The sequence below is a fragment of the Rhipicephalus microplus genome, unplaced genomic scaffold (assembly GCF_043290135.1).
Source record: "Rhipicephalus microplus isolate Deutch F79 unplaced genomic scaffold, USDA_Rmic scaffold_115, whole genome shotgun sequence".
Classification (NCBI taxonomy): domain Eukaryota; kingdom Metazoa; phylum Arthropoda; class Arachnida; order Ixodida; family Ixodidae; genus Rhipicephalus; species Rhipicephalus microplus.
In genome coordinates, this window is record NW_027464687.1 from 267,501 (window position 1) to 282,500 (window position 15,000).

General features: G+C 62.0%; 2 non-coding genes across 2 annotated transcripts; both read right to left on the reverse strand.

Moving 5' to 3' along the window:
* Positions 1–74: 74 nt before the first annotated feature.
* On the reverse strand, positions 75–227 carry LOC142790523 (5.8S ribosomal RNA). Its single transcript, XR_012889580.1, has one exon. It is a non-coding gene; the product is annotated as a 5.8S ribosomal RNA (ribosomal RNA).
* A 1,719-nt stretch (positions 228–1,946) lies between these two features.
* Positions 1,947–3,761, reverse strand: LOC142790582 (small subunit ribosomal RNA). Its single transcript, XR_012889627.1, has one exon. It is a non-coding gene; the product is annotated as a small subunit ribosomal RNA (ribosomal RNA).
* Between the last annotated feature and the right edge of the window lie 11,239 nt (positions 3,762–15,000).

The following is a 15,000-nucleotide window of genomic DNA, read 5'->3' on the forward strand; positions in this document are numbered from 1 at the left end:
TGTTGCCGACGCGGTCAAAACGAGTCGACGGCTCACGTTCCCTTGTGCGCCGAAGGCTCTCTTGATATGTGATCCGACCCTCAGACAGACGAAGCCAAGGGAAGACCCAAGGCCGCAATGTGCGTTCAAAGAATCAGTGCTCAGTGTGTCCTGCAATTCACACCAAGTCTCGCAGCTGGCTGCGTTCTTCATCGACCCGAGAACCGAGTGATCCACCGCTTAGAGTCGTGAAAAAGTGTTTGTTCAATTCCGTACAGTCAAAACCAAACGTTTCTGGCACTCGGCCAAACAGTGGCCAAGAAGGGCGCTTTTCAGCGCACGCTTGGACTCCAAAACTCTGCCGCGCCTTTTTCGGCTGCCGCAAATCGAGCAAACGGTGTGTTTCGGACGGCGTTTCGCTTTCGCTACTTGCGAGTGCTTTCGTGGTCCACCCCTCTATAAATACTCGGGAGGCGTCGAAGCCGGTTCTCCAAGCCGGACCCGTAGGTATCGTTGTGTGCTCGCTCTCATTGGCCCGCCTAACCAGAAAATGCCTGCGGTACACCCATTTGGATAAGAGTGCACGCAGATGCGGGCCTCGACGGCTACACATTTCCTCGGGCGGCCGCCTCCCGGCCTCCGTGGAGCGCGGGATGCACGGTCCCATCGACAAGCCTCTCCCGTTTTTACCGTGGCGTCGCGGTTCACCACGGCAGGCGGGTCGGTCTCCTCCGCATAAAAAGGGGGACCCCCGCTTTTTGTTCCACGAAATCGCACAAGCTTTTTTCGCATCCACGGTTTGCCACCGCACACCAAAATGCCGATCCGGCTGCCTACTTTAGCCAACAGGTGGAGCCAGGCGCGCCGTACTTGCGCGGCACTTCCCACGTCCACCGAAGTCGGTGCCAAGGACCACTTTCGGCGCCGGAGCCGCGTACGAGCCTACTCGAGGCGGAAGAACGAAGCCAGCAAGGGCCTGGCCGCAAGTGCGTTCAATTGTCGGGACGTCCAAGTCCCTCGTTCTTCCGTGCTTCCTCTTTCGGCAAGTCGTTGCGGCACCTTCCCAAAGCGCGCAGACCCGCTAATCGCGACGAGCGCGACGTGGCCGTGCCGCCTTTCCCTCGGCAGCAAGCAAAACGCCTGGCAACGTCGACGCTCCCCTAACCGCGATCTCGCACCGTGTTTCGTGTGGCGAATTCAAAAGCCGGCCGGCGCTGCTGCAACCATTACGGTCGGTACGCATACGCCGCGGAGGGCGGGACGGTCATCGGAGCGTGCGGTTCCTCCATCGAGTACTGCGCACCTCGGCCGTCGCATCGCCGTGCCATGACCGGCCGCGCGTCAACGCGAACCGGTGCCAGCGAGATCCCTCGCCTGCAAGAACCGACCGGCAGCCTCCGTCACCCGAGGACGCGGAGGCGCTTGCCGCGGACGGCGGGACGGTATGCACTGGTGCACAGCGGACCCGTCACATCGCCAGTTCCTTGACCGACCGCCGACGCTTGTGCCGTTCCTCTCGTACTTGGCAGTCGCCGCGCGATTGTCGGGTCTCGTTCTTGCACGCTCGAACGGTCGGGAGGGCACTCGGCTGGCGTTTCGGGAACGCGCAGCCTCGCCTTCTACCGACGTAACCACGACTCGCCGTTCGCGCTCCGCCGCTCCTGTTTACAGTACTAGGCGGTCCCGCAGCGGTCGGGTCGCGCATTTCGAGCGCTTCGAGCCACGGTGCAGTGGCGGGTCGAAAGCCGACCTATGAGTGCGTTGCGCCGTTTGTACCCGCGTCCGCCACCTGGCCGACCGTCCAAGGTCGCGGTGTTGGCGTCCGCTGGGCGCAACAATTTGTCACGGGGTGCCGCTCCACATTCAGGCAGCCCCGTGGGGAAAAGCCGACCCCGCGTCCAAACGGGGTCAGCGGCAGAAAGTGTCGGGCGCAGACGCAGCTGAGGCGCTCACCCTTCACAATCCGTTAATGATCCTTCCGCAGGTTCACCTACGGAAACCTTGTTACGACTTTTACTTCCTCTAAATGATCAAGTTTGGTCATCTTTCCAACAGACCGGCGCAACCGAAAGGCCGCGCCGGACATCGGTCCGAAGACCTCACTAAATCATTCAATCGGTAGTAGCGACGGGCGGTGTGTACAAAGGGCAGGGACGTAATCAACGCGAGCTTATGACTCGCGCTTACTGGGAATTCCTCGTTCAAGGGGAACAATTGCAAGCCCCTATCCCAATCACGAAAGAAGTTCCACGGGTTACCCAGTCTTTTCAGACAGGGATAAAGACACGCTGCTTCCTTCAGTGTAGCGCGCGTGCGGCCCCGGACATCTAAGGGCATCACAGACCTGTTATTGCTCTGTTTCGTGCGGCTAGGAGCCGCTTGTCCCTCTAAGAAGGTTGTAAGGTGCTGGGAACCCCGCACCTATTTAATAGGCTAGAGTCTCGTTCGTTATCGGAATTAACCAGACAAATCGCTCCACCAACTAAGAACGGCCATGCACCACCATCCACCGAATCAAGAAAGAGCTCTCAATCTGTCAATCCTCCCAGTGTCCGGGCCGGGTAAGTTTTCCCGTGTTGAGTCAAATTAAGCCGCAGGCTCCACTCCTGGTGGTGCCCTTCCGTCAATTCCTTTAAGTTTCAGCTTTGCAACCATACTTCCCCCGGAACCCAAATACTTTGGTTTCCCGGAAGCTGCCCGCCGAGTCATTTGAGTAACTCAGGCGGATCGCTGGTTGGCATCGTTTATGGTCAGAACTAGGGCGGTATCTGATCGCCTTCGAACCTCTGACTTTCGTTCTTGATCAATGAAAACATTCTTGGCAAATGCTTTCGCAGTAGTTCGTCTTGCGACGGTCCAAGAATTTCACCTCTAGCGCCGCAATACGAATGCCCCCGTCCGTCCCTCTTAATCATTACCTCGTATTCCAAAAACCAACAGAACAGAAACGAGGTCTTGTTCTATTATTCCATGCAAGTTTATTCAGGCGACTCGCCTGCGTTGAGCACTCTAATTTTTTCAAAGTAAAAGCACCGGCCATCTCGAGGCACACAATGAAGTGCACCAAGAAAGAACCGGCATGATGTTCAGTCCGAGCCGTCGCATCGGGTAGATGCACTACTCGTCTGGAACTGAGATCCAACTACGAGCTTTTTAACCGCAGCAGCTTTAGTATACGCTATTGGAGCTGGAATTACCGCGGCTGCTGGCACCAGACTTGCCCTCCAATTGATCCTCGTTAAAGGATTTAGAGTGTACTCATTTCAATTACGGGGCCTCAAAAGAGTCCCGTATTGTTATTTTTCGTCACTACCTCCCCGTGCCGGGAGTGGGTAATTTGCGCGCCTGCTGCCTTCCTTGGATGTGGTAGCCGTTTCTCAGGCTCCCTCTCCGGAATCGAACCCTGATTCTCCGTTACCCGTAACAACCATGGTAAGCAAGTAACCTACCATCGAAAGTTGATAAGGCAGACACTTGAAAGAAACGTCGCCGGCTCGTGGCCATGCGATCAGCACAAAGTTATCCAGAGTCACCACACAATACGGGCCGAAACCCGATCGATCTTGGTCTAATAAAAGCACCCGTTACCCAAAGGGCTCCAGGCTCACTGCATGTATTAGCTCTAGAATTGCCACAGTTATCCAAGTAGGAAGAAACGATCTAAGGAACCATAACTGATTTAATGAGCCATTCGCGGTTTCGCCTTATTTCGGCATGTACTTAGACATGCATGGCTTAATCTTTGAGACAAGCATATGATTACTGGCAGGATCAACCAGGTAATCGTTCGACTGCGCGTCCGTCCTCGCCTTCGGCGGGCCGGACGCAGTCTGTGTGCGGCGGAGGCCACCTTCAGGCGCCCCAACACGCTTATTTTGCACTCCGAGATGACGGCGTTCGAGCTCGCTACGGCACAACCTTCCCGAAAGACGAGTGGGAGCCGTGCGGCAAGAAGCACGTTCATGCTCGCTCTTTTTCGTTGCATCGACTCGGTCGCGCCGTGCGGGTTGCCCAAGCCCGCTGCACTGTCGGTGGACCGGCCGGAACTAGCAACGGAGCCGAGACTGCAAAGCCGCCAGACGACGGGTCACGCCCGCGTCTTCGGCGCTTTCGCATCTGAATCGCCCGAGGACGACACGGAACACACCTCGATATCGTGGTAAAACGGCACCGTCCGACAACCAGCCCCTAACGCATCAAGCGGATGAGGCTGCAGACGACTGCCGTGGATTCCCCTGGAGCAGACCCGAGGACACGCTTGACGAGGCCGAAGCCCGCCGCATATCAGACACCCGGTCGCTTTCGCGTACGCCGCTCACGAGAACCCCCACATAATAGCAGCGATAAGTACCCAGACCTCCTTGGGCACTAATACGAGCGTACTCGAGAAAATTTCACCGCGGGTGTGCCCCGAAACGTGTGGCACGTTGAGCGTGCCACAAGTCTACGTCGCTCTCAAACCCGCCGAGGTCGTAGAATTTGCGACCCTACTCACGAAATTCCCACCGAGGATACGGCCGCAAACGTACCGCACCTTGGGTAGGCCACGAGTTTGTGCAACACTACGCTGACGGCACAGCACCGAGGTCGTGCGCGCACGCACGGGAAAATTCCGCCGCGGTTTCTGCCGAAAACGTGAGGCACCACGACTCTCCGCAAGTTCGCGTCGACTGCGAAAGACCGAAGTCGTGAACGACGTGTCCGCTACTCGCCGCCGACACGCTGGACACCAAACGTACAACGACTCGACGGCGTCGTAGAGGCCCACGACGCGGTTTTCCTTAACGACGTCTCGGCGTGGCACCGACAGGTTAGAACGGCCGACCAACGTTCCCTGTCCGCCGTTCGGCTCAGTCGAAGGGCTCGGCGACTTCGGCAACGCTGCGAAGCCGCACGGTGACGCACGCCATGTCCCCATTTTTTTTTTTCTTTCTGCGTCTGCCGGGGTGCCCCTATAATAGCAGCGATAAGCACCCAGACCGCCGTGGGTCGCTCGCCCCGGCTGACGTGGTTTTTCGTACTCCTGCGGCGGTCGCCGTCAAGCACGTCCAAATACGCTACTTTCGTGGGCGCATTCACGCTCTTTCGCTTCGCCGGAGTGCCAGCACTCACTCTGCCAAAAACGGCGAACATCCGAGCGGCGGTTCCCACTTTTGCGTCGGCGTCGCAAACCCCGCCCCGGCAGACGAGGTTTGCCGTACTCGTGCGACGGTGGCCGGCGGGCACGTCGAAAGACGCCGATATCGTGCGCGAATTGGCGCACCTTGGCTTCACCGGAGTGCCGCCACTGACTCCTCCAAAAACGGCGAAGATCCGAGCGGCGCTTCCCACTTTCGCATCGGCGTCCCGAACTCCGCCCCGGCTGACGCGGTTTACCGTACTCGTGCGACGGTCGCCGGCGAGCACGTGGAAAGACGCCGATATCGTGCCCGAATCGGCTCCGTTCGGCTTCGCCGGAGTGCCAGCACTGGCTCGGCGAAAGACGACGAACATCCGAGCGACGGTTCTCACTATTGCGTACGCGTCGCAAACCCCGCCCCGGCAGACGCACTTTGCCGTACTCGTGCGACGGTCGCCGGCGAGCACGTAGAAAGACGCCGATATCGTGCCGGAATCGGCCCCGTTTGGCTTCGCCGGAGTGCCAGCACTCACTCGGCCACAAACGGCGAACATCCGAGCGGCGGTTCCCACTTAGCCGTCGGCGTCCCGAACTCCGCCCCGGCAGACGCGGTTGCCGAGCTCGTGCGACTAGCGACCGCGAAGCCGTCTCGCGACGCCGCTTTCGTGCGCGGCTCCCACTGCGACCTGGGTCACCCGAGGTCGACGAGCAAGAAAGAATGTCGAAAAAAAATTTTTTTTTTTTTGCGTCTGCCGGGGTGCCCCTATAATAGCAGCGATAAGCACCCAGACCGCCATGGGTCGCTCGCCCCGGCTGACGTGGTTTTTCGTTTTCCTGCGGTGGTCGTCGTCAAGCACGTCCAAACACGCCACTTTCGTGGGCGCATTCGCGCTCTTTCGCTTCGCCGGAGTGCCAGCACTCACTCTGCCAAAAACGGCGAACATCCTAGTGGCGGTTCCCACTTTTGCGTCGGCGTCGCCAACCCCGCCCCGGCATACGCGGTTTGCCGTACTCGTGCGGCGGTGGCCGGCGGGCACGTCGAAAGACACCGATATCGTGCGCGAGTCGATGCTTCTTGGTCTCGCAGGAGGGCCGCCACTCACTCCTGCAAAAACGGCGAAGATCCGAGCGGCGCTTCCCACTTTTTCGTCGGCATCGCAAACCTCGCCCCGGCAGACGCGCTTTGCCGTACTCGTGCGACGGTCGCCGGCGAGCACGTCGAAATACGCCGATATCGTGCCCGAATCGGCCCCGTTTCGCTTCGCCGGAGTGCCAGCACTCACTCGGCCAAAAACGGCGAACATCCGAGCAGCGGTACCCACTTAGCCGTCGGCATCCCGAACTCCGCGCCGGCTGACGCGGTTGCCGAGCTCGTGCGACTAGCGACCGCGAACGCGTCTCGCGACGCCGCTTTCGTGCGCGGCTCCCATTGCGACCTGGGTTACCCGAGCTCGACCAGCAAAAAAGAAGGTCGAAAAAAAATTTTTTTTTTCTGCGTCTGCCGGGGTGCCCCTATAATAGCAGCGATAAGCACCCAGACCGCCGTGGGTCGCTCGCCCCGGCTGACGTGGTTTTTCGTACTCCTGCAGCGGTCGCCGTCAAGCACGTCCAAATACGCCACTTTCGTGGGCGCTTTCGCGCTCTTTCGCGTCGCCGGTGTGCCAGCACTCACTCTGCCAAAAACGGCGAACATCCTAGTGGCGGTTCCCACTTTTGCGTCGGCGTCGCCAACCCCGCCCCGGCATACGCGGTTTGCCGTACTCGTGCGGCGGTGGCCGGCGGGCACGTCGAAAGACACCGATATCGTGCGCGAGTCGATGCTTCTTGGTCTCGCAGGAGGGCCGCCACTCACTCCTGCAAAAACGGCGAAGATCCGAGCGGCGCTTCCCACTTTTTCGTCGGCATCGCAAACCTCGCCCCGGCAGACGCGCTTTGCCGTACTCGTGCGACGGTCGCCGGCGAGCACGTCGAAATACGCCGATATCGTGCCCGAATCGGCCCCGTTTCGCTTCGCCGGAGTGCCAGCACTCACTCGGCCAAAAACGGCGAACATCCGAGCAGCGGTACCCACTTAGCCGTCGGCATCCCGAACTCCGCGCCGGCTGACGCGGTTGCCGAGCTCGTGCGACTAGCGACCGCGAACGCGTCTCGCGACGCCGCTTTCGTGCGCGGCTCCCATTGCGACCTGGGTTACCCGAGCTCGACCAGCAAAAAAGAAGGTCGAAAAAAAATTTTTTTTTTCTGCGTCTGCCGGGGTGCCCCTATAATAGCAGCGATAAGCACCCAGACCGCCGTGGGTCGCTCGCCCCGGCTGACGTGGTTTTTCGTACTCCTGCAGCGGTCGCCGTCAAGCACGTCCAAATACGCCACTTTCGTGGGCGCTTTCGCGCTCTTTCGCGTCGCCGGTGTGCCAGCACTCACTCTGCCAAAAACGGCCAACATCCGAGCGGCGGTTCCCACTTTTGCGTCGGCGTCGTAAACCCCGCCCCGGCAGACGCGGTTTGCCCTACTCGTTCGACGGTCGCCGGCGAGCGCGTCGAAAGACGCCGATATCGTGCGCTAATTGGCGCTCCTTGGCTTCTCCGGAGTGCCGCCACTCACTCCTCCAAAAACGGCGAAGATCCGAGCGGCGTTCTCCACTTTCGCATCGGCGTCCCGAACTCCGCCCGGGCTGACGCGGTTTACCGTACTCGTGCGACGGTCGCCGCCGGGCACGTCGAAAGACGCCAATATCGTGCCGTAATCGGCCCCGTTTGGCTTCGCCCGAGTGCCAGCACTCACTCGGCCAAAAACGGCGAACATCCGAGCAGCGTTTCCCACTTTCGCATCGGCGTCCCGAAGCCCGCCCCGGCAGACGCGGTTTGCCCTACTCGAGCGACGGTCGCCGGCGATCACGTCGAAAGGCGCCGAATTCGTGCACGAATCGATGCTTCTTGGTCTCGCAGGAGGGCCGCCACTCACTCCTGCAAAAACGGCGAAGATCCGAGTTGCGCTTCCCACTTTTTCGTCGGCGTCCCGAACTACGCCCCGGCTGACGCGGTTTACCGTACTCGTGCGACGGTCGCCGGCGGGCACTTCAAAATACGCCGATTTCGTGGGCGCATTCACGCTGTTTCGCTTCCCCGGAGTGCCAACACTCACTCTGCCGAAAGCGGCGATCATCCGAGCGGCGGTTCCCACTTTTGCGTCGGCTTCGCAAACGGCGCCCCGGCAGACGCGCTCGTGCGACGTACTCGTGCGACGGTCGCCGGCGAGCACGTCGAAAGACGCCGATATCGTGCTCGAATCGACCCCGTTTCGCTTCGCCGGAGTGCTGCCAGTCACGGCGCAGAAAACGGCGAACAAGTGTTTTTTTTTTTTTTTCCTAGAATTTGTGTTATAGAAGGCACATTTGATATCGGACGATAATTTTCAACTTTATCACGCGCACCGATTTTCGTGTAGAGGTTTGCAAGTTTATGGGAATTTCTCCACTTGGAATAATGCGATTTAGTAGTACTACGAGAACTTCATGGATGTACTCAAGGGTACGGGGCAAGTCAGTTACGTCAACACCTGCAGATTTTTTACACTTCAAACTGAAAATTGTTGGTTGTGAGTCCTCGTGTGATATTAAAGGCCGATTCGCTAACACATAGAACAAAGAAAGAAAGGAAGAAAAAACGCCCGCGCTCGCTCAAGAAACCTGGGTTCGCAACAAGTGGCAACAACAAGCAACCGAGCGAGTGCGCCAAAACCCGTGGCGGCCGAACAAACGCGAAGTCCCAACCGCGTCAGCCGGGGCGGCACGGGACAGGAAAAATCACTTCAGCCGGGGCGGCGGGGCACCGAATAAACCTCGTCACCTCGTCGCAGGATAAAAGAGGAAACAAAAAGTCTAAACAGCGTCTGCTGGAGCGAATGCGTAATAAAACAACAACAACAACAACAAAAAAACACCCGCGCTCAAGAAGTCTGCAATCCTCACAAAAGGCGACTGTGACCGAGCAGCGTCAGCCGGGGCCGTGCGGAAACGGAAAAACCGCGACTACCGGGGCGTCGAGGCACCGAAAAATCCACTTCAGCCGCGGCGAAAAAAAAAAACAAAAAGAAAGACGGAGGGGGGGGGGGAACCACGTCTGCCGGGGCGAAGGAAAAAAAAAAACGCGTCTGCCGGGGCGAGCCCGGGTGCGGCACCACCGGGAAAACTGTGGCAAACAGACATGGCGATCGAGTGAGTGGGCCGCCAGCCAGGCTCAGCCAAAAAGTGCAAAGTCCGAACTGCGTCAGCCGGGGCGGCAAAAACCGCGTCAGCCGGGGCGGCGCAAAAAACCGCGTCTGCCGGGGCGGCACGAAACCGCGTCAGCCGGGGCGGGGCGAAAACTGCGTCAGCCGGGGCGAAAAGAAAAAAAAAAAACGCGTCTGCCGGGGCAAGCCCGGGTGCGGCACCACCGGGAAAACTGTGGCAAACAGACATGGCGATCGAGTGAGTGGGCCGCCAGCCAGGCACAGCCGAAAAGTGCAAAGTCCGAACCGTGTCAGCCGGGGCGACGCAAAAACCGCGTCAGCCGGGGCGGCGCGAAAACCGCGTCAGCCGGGGCGGCACGAAACCGCGTCAGCCGGGGCGGCGCGAAAACTGCGTCAGCCGGGGCGGCGCGAAAACCTCGTCAGCCGGGGCGAGCGAAAAGGGGGGGGGGGGGGAACCACGTCTGCCGGGGCGAAAGAAAAAAAAAACGCGTCTGCCGGGGCGAGCCCGGGTGCGGCACCACCGGGAAGACTGTGGCAAACAGACATGGCGATCGAGTGAGTGGGCCGCCAGCCAGGCTCAGCCCAAAAAGTGCCAAGTCCGAACTGCGTCAGCCGGGGCGGCAAAAACCGCGTCAGCCGGGGCGGCGCGAAAACCGCGTCTGCCGGGGCGGCGCGAAAACTGCGTCAGCCGGGGCGAGCCCGGGTGCGGCACCACCGGGAAAACTGTGGCTAACAGACATGGCGATCGAGTGAGTGGGCCACCAGCCAGGCTCAGCCAAAAAGTGCCAAGTCCGAACTGCGTCAGCCGGGGCGGCAAAAACCGCGTCAGCCGGGGCGGCGCAAAAAAACCGCGTCTGCCGGGGCGGCACGAAACCGCGTCAGCCGGGGCGGCGCGAAAACTGCGTCAGCCGGGGCGAAAGAAAAAAAAAACGCGTCTGCCGGGGCGAGCCCGGGTGCGGCACCACCGGGAAAACTGTGGCAAACAGACATGGCGATCGAGTGAGTGGGCCGCCAGCCAGGCACAGCCGAAAAGTGCTAAGTCCGAACTGCGTCTGCCGGGGCGGCACGAAACCGCGTCAGCCGGGGCGGCGCGAAAACCGCGTCTGCCGGGGCGGCACGAAACCGCGTCAGCCGGGGCGGCGCGAAAACTGCGTCAGCCGGGGCGAGCCCGGGTGCGGCACCACCGGGAAAACTGTGGCAAACAGACATGGCGATCGAGTGAGTGGGCCGCCAGCCAGGCACAGCCGAAAAGTGCTAAGTCCGAACTGCGTCTGCCGGGGCGGCACGAAACCGCGTCAGCCGGGGCGGCGCGAAAACCGCGTCTGCCGGGGCGGCACGAAACCGCGTCAGCCGGGGCGGCGCGAAAACTGCGTCAGCCGGGGCGAGCCCGGGTGCGGCACCACCGGGAAAACTGTGGCAAACAGACATGGCGATCGAGTGAGTGGGCCGCCAGCCAGGCACAGCCGAAAAGTGCTAAGTCCGAACTGCGTCAGCCGGGGCGGCAAAAACCGCGTCAGCCGGGGCGGCGCAAAAAACCGCGTCTGCCGGGGCGGCACGAAACCGCGTCAGCCGGGGCGGCGCGAAAACTGCGTCAGCCGGGGCGAAAGAAAAAAAAAAACGCGTCTGCCGGGGCGAGCCCGGGTGCGGCACCACCGGGAAAACTGTGGCAAACAGACATGGCGATCGAGTGAGTGGGCCGCCAGCCAGGCACAGCCGAAAGGTGCTAAGTCCGAACTGCGTCTGCCGGGGCGGCACGAAACCGCGTCAGCCGGGGCGGCGCGAAAACCGCGTCTGCCGGGGCGGCACGAAACCGCGTCAGCCGGGGCGGCGCGAAAACTGCGTCAGCCGGGGCGAGCCCGGGTGCGGCACCACCGGGAAAACTGTGGCAAACAGACATGGCGATCGAGTGAGTGGGCCGCCAGCCAGGCACAGCCGAAAAGTGCTAAGTCCGAACTGCGTCTGCCGGGGCGGCACGAAACCGCGTCAGCCGGGGCGGCGCGAAAACCGCGTCTGCCGGGGCGGCACGAAACCGCGTCAGCCGGGGCGGCGCGAAAACTGCGTCAGCCGGGGCGAGCCCGGGTGCGGCACCACCGGGAAAACTGTGGCAAACAGACATGGCGATCGAGTGAGTGGGCCGCCAGCCAGGCACAGCCGAAAAGTGCTAAGTCCGAACTGCGTCTGCCGGGGCGGCACGAAACCGCGTCAGCCGGGGCGGCGCGAAAACCGCGTCTGCCGGGGCGGCACGAAACCGCGTCAGCCGGGGCGGCGCGAAAACTGCGTCAGCCGGGGCGAGCCCGGGTGCGGCACCACCGGGAAAACTGTGGCAAACAGACATGGCGATCGAGTGAGTGGGCCGCCAGCCAGGCACAGCCGAAAAGTGCTAAGTCCGAACTGCGTCAGCCGGGGCGGCAAAAACCGCGTCAGCCGGGGCGGCGCAAAAAACCGCGTCTGCCGGGGCGGCACGAAACCGCGTCAGCCGGGGCGGCGCGAAAACTGCGTCAGCCGGGGCGAAAGAAAAAAAAAAACGCGTCTGCCGGGGCGAGCCCGGGTGCGGCACCACCGGGAAAACTGTGGCAAACAGACATGGCGATCGAGTGAGTGGGCCGCCAGCCAGGCACAGCCGAAAAGTGCTAAGTCCGAACTGCGTCTGCCGGGGCGGCACGAAACCGCGTCAGCCGGGGCGGCGCGAAAACCGCGTCTGCCGGGGCGGCACGAAACCGCGTCAGCCGGGGCGGCGCGAAAACTGCGTCAGCCGGGGCGAGCCCGGGTGCGGCACCACCGGGAAAACTGTGGCAAACAGACATGGCGATCGAGTGAGTGGGCCGCCAGCCAGGCACAGCCGAAAAGTGCTAAGTCCGAACTGCGTCAGCCGGGGCGGCAAAAACCGCGTCAGCCGGGGCGGCGCGAAAACCGCGTCAGCCGGGGCGGCACGAAACCGCGTCAGCCGGGGCGGCGCGAAAACTGCGTCAGCCGGGGCGGCGCGAAAACCTCGTCAGCCGGGGCGAGCGAAAAGGGGGGGGGGGGAACCACGTCTGCCGGGGCGAAAGAAAAAAAAAACGCGTCTGCCGGGGCGAGCCCGGGTGCGGCACCACCGGGAAGACTGTGGCAAACAGACATGGCGATCGAGTGAGTGGGCAGCCAGCCAGGCTCAGCCCAAAAAGTGCCAAGTCCGAACTGCGTCAGCCGGGGCGGCAAAAACCGCGTCAGCCGGGGCGGCGCGAAAACCGCGTCTGCCGGGGCGGCGCGAAAACTGCGTCAGCCGGGGCGAGCCCGGGTGCGGCACCACCGGGAAAACTGTGGCAAACAGACATGGCGATCGAGTGAGTGGGCCGCCAGCCAGGCACAGCCGAAAAGTGCTAAGTCCGAACTGCGTCTGCCGGGGCGGCACGAAACCGCGTCAGCCGGGGCGGCGCGAAAACCGCGTCTGCCGGGGCGGCACGAAACCGCGTCAGCCGGGGCGGCGCGAAAACTGCGTCAGCCGGGGCGAGCCCGGGTGCGGCACCACCGGGAAAACTGTGGCAAACAGACATGGCGATCGAGTGAGTGGGCCGCCAGCCAGGCACAGCCGAAAAGTGCTAAGTCCGAACTGCGTCTGCCGGGGCGGCACGAAACCGCGTCAGCCGGGGCGGCGCGAAAACCGCGTCTGCCGGGGCGGCACGAAACCGCGTCAGCCGGGGCGGCGCGAAAACTGCGTCAGCCGGGGCGAGCCCGGGTGCGGCACCACCGGGAAAACTGTGGCAAACAGACATGGCGATCGAGTGAGTGGGCCGCCAGCCAGGCACAGCCGAAAAGTGCAAAGTCCGAACCGTGTCAGCCGGGGCGACGCAAAAACCGCGTCAGCCGGGGCGGCGCGAAAACCGCGTCTGCCGGGGCGGCACGAAACCGCGTCAGCCGGGGCGGCGCGAAAACTGCGTCAGCCGGGGCGAGCCCGGGTGCGGCACCACCGGGAAAACTGTGGCAAACAGACATGGCGATTGAGTGAGTGGGCCGCCAGCCAGGCACAGCCGAAAAGTGCTAAGTCCGAACTGCGTCTGCCGGGGCGGCACGAAACCGCGTCAGCCGGGGCGGCGCGAAAACCGCGTCTGCCGGGGCGGCACGAAACCGCGTCAGCCGGGGCGGCGCGAAAACTGCGTCAGCCGGGGCGAGCCCGGGTGCGGCACCACCGGGAAAACTGTGGCAAACAGACATGGCGATCGAGTGAGTGGGCCGCCAGCCAGGCACAGCCGAAAAGTGCTAAGTCCGAACTGCGTCTGCCGGGGCGGCACGAAACCGCGTCAGCCGGGGCGGCGCGAAAACCGCGTCTGCCGGGGCGGCACGAAACCGCGTCAGCCGGGGCGGCGCGAAAACTGCGTCAGCCGGGGCGAGCCCGGGTGCGGCACCACCGGGAAAACTGTGGCAAACAGACATGGCGATCGAGTGAGTGGGCCGCCAGCCAGGCACAGCCGAAAAGTGCTAAGTCCGAACTGCGTCTGCCGGGGCGGCACGAAACCGCGTCAGCCGGGGCGGCGCGAAAACCGCGTCTGCCGGGGCGGCACGAAACCGCGTCAGCCGGGGCGGCGCGAAAACTGCGTCAGCCGGGGCGAGCCCGGGTGCGGCACCACCGGGAAAACTGTGGCAAACAGACATGGCGATCGAGTGAGTGGGCCGCCAGCCAGGCACAGCCGAAAAGTGCAAAGTCCGAACCGTGTCAGCCGGGGCGACGCAAAAACCGCGTCAGCCGGGGCGGCGCGAAAACCGCGTCTGCCGGGGCGGCACGAAACCGCGTCAGCCGGGGCGGCGCGAAAACTGCGTCAGCCGGGGCGAGCCCGGGTGCGGCACCACCGGGAAAACTGTGGCAAACAGACATGGCGATCGAGTGAGTGGGCCGCCAGCCAGGCACAGCCGAAAAGTGCTAAGTCCGAACTGCGTCAGCCGGGGCGGCAAAAACCGCGTCAGCCGGGGCGGCGCAAAAACCGCGTCTGCCGGGGCGAAATAAAAAAAAAAACAAAGAAAAAAGCCCGCGCTTAATCAAAAGAAAACAAAGAAAAAAGCTTGCGCTTAATCAAAAGAAAACAAACAAAAAAAGTTCGCGCTTAAGCCTGGCGGTGGAACCACCGGGGCAAACAGACCTGGCGATCGAGTGAGTGGGCCGCCAGCCGGGGTGAGCCAAAAAGTGCAAAGTCCGAACCGCGTCAGCCGGGGCGGCGCGAAAACCGCGTCAGCCGGGGCGGCGCGAAAACCGCGTCAGCCGGGGCGGCGCAAAAACCGCGTCAGCCGGGGCGGCGCAAAAACTGCGTCAGCCGGGGCGGCACGGAAAAACGAAAACCGCGTCAGCCGGGGCGACATCAAAATGAGGAAAAAAAAAAAAAACTGCCTTAGGACACCTGCGTACACTTTCATGCGTTTGGGCATATCTCTCTGTAACACGCGCGCCCCTCGTTACGCGCGGCACTCTGTTTTCTCCGACACCCATATTTCGGCGGCATGTGGCACGCGCGCCCGTCCCTACGCACGGCACACCGCAGTGCTTTCTCGATATTTTTCTTTTCCTCCAACACCGTCATCTATAGGCTTTTAGTGACCTGTTGCTCGTGGCACAAGTTCGCTTGCTCTGACACCTCTTGCATGCGCACCGTTTTTGCGCACGGTGCTATGCCGCAAAGCACGGCAGTCGCATGCGTTTCTCTCAGGCACCT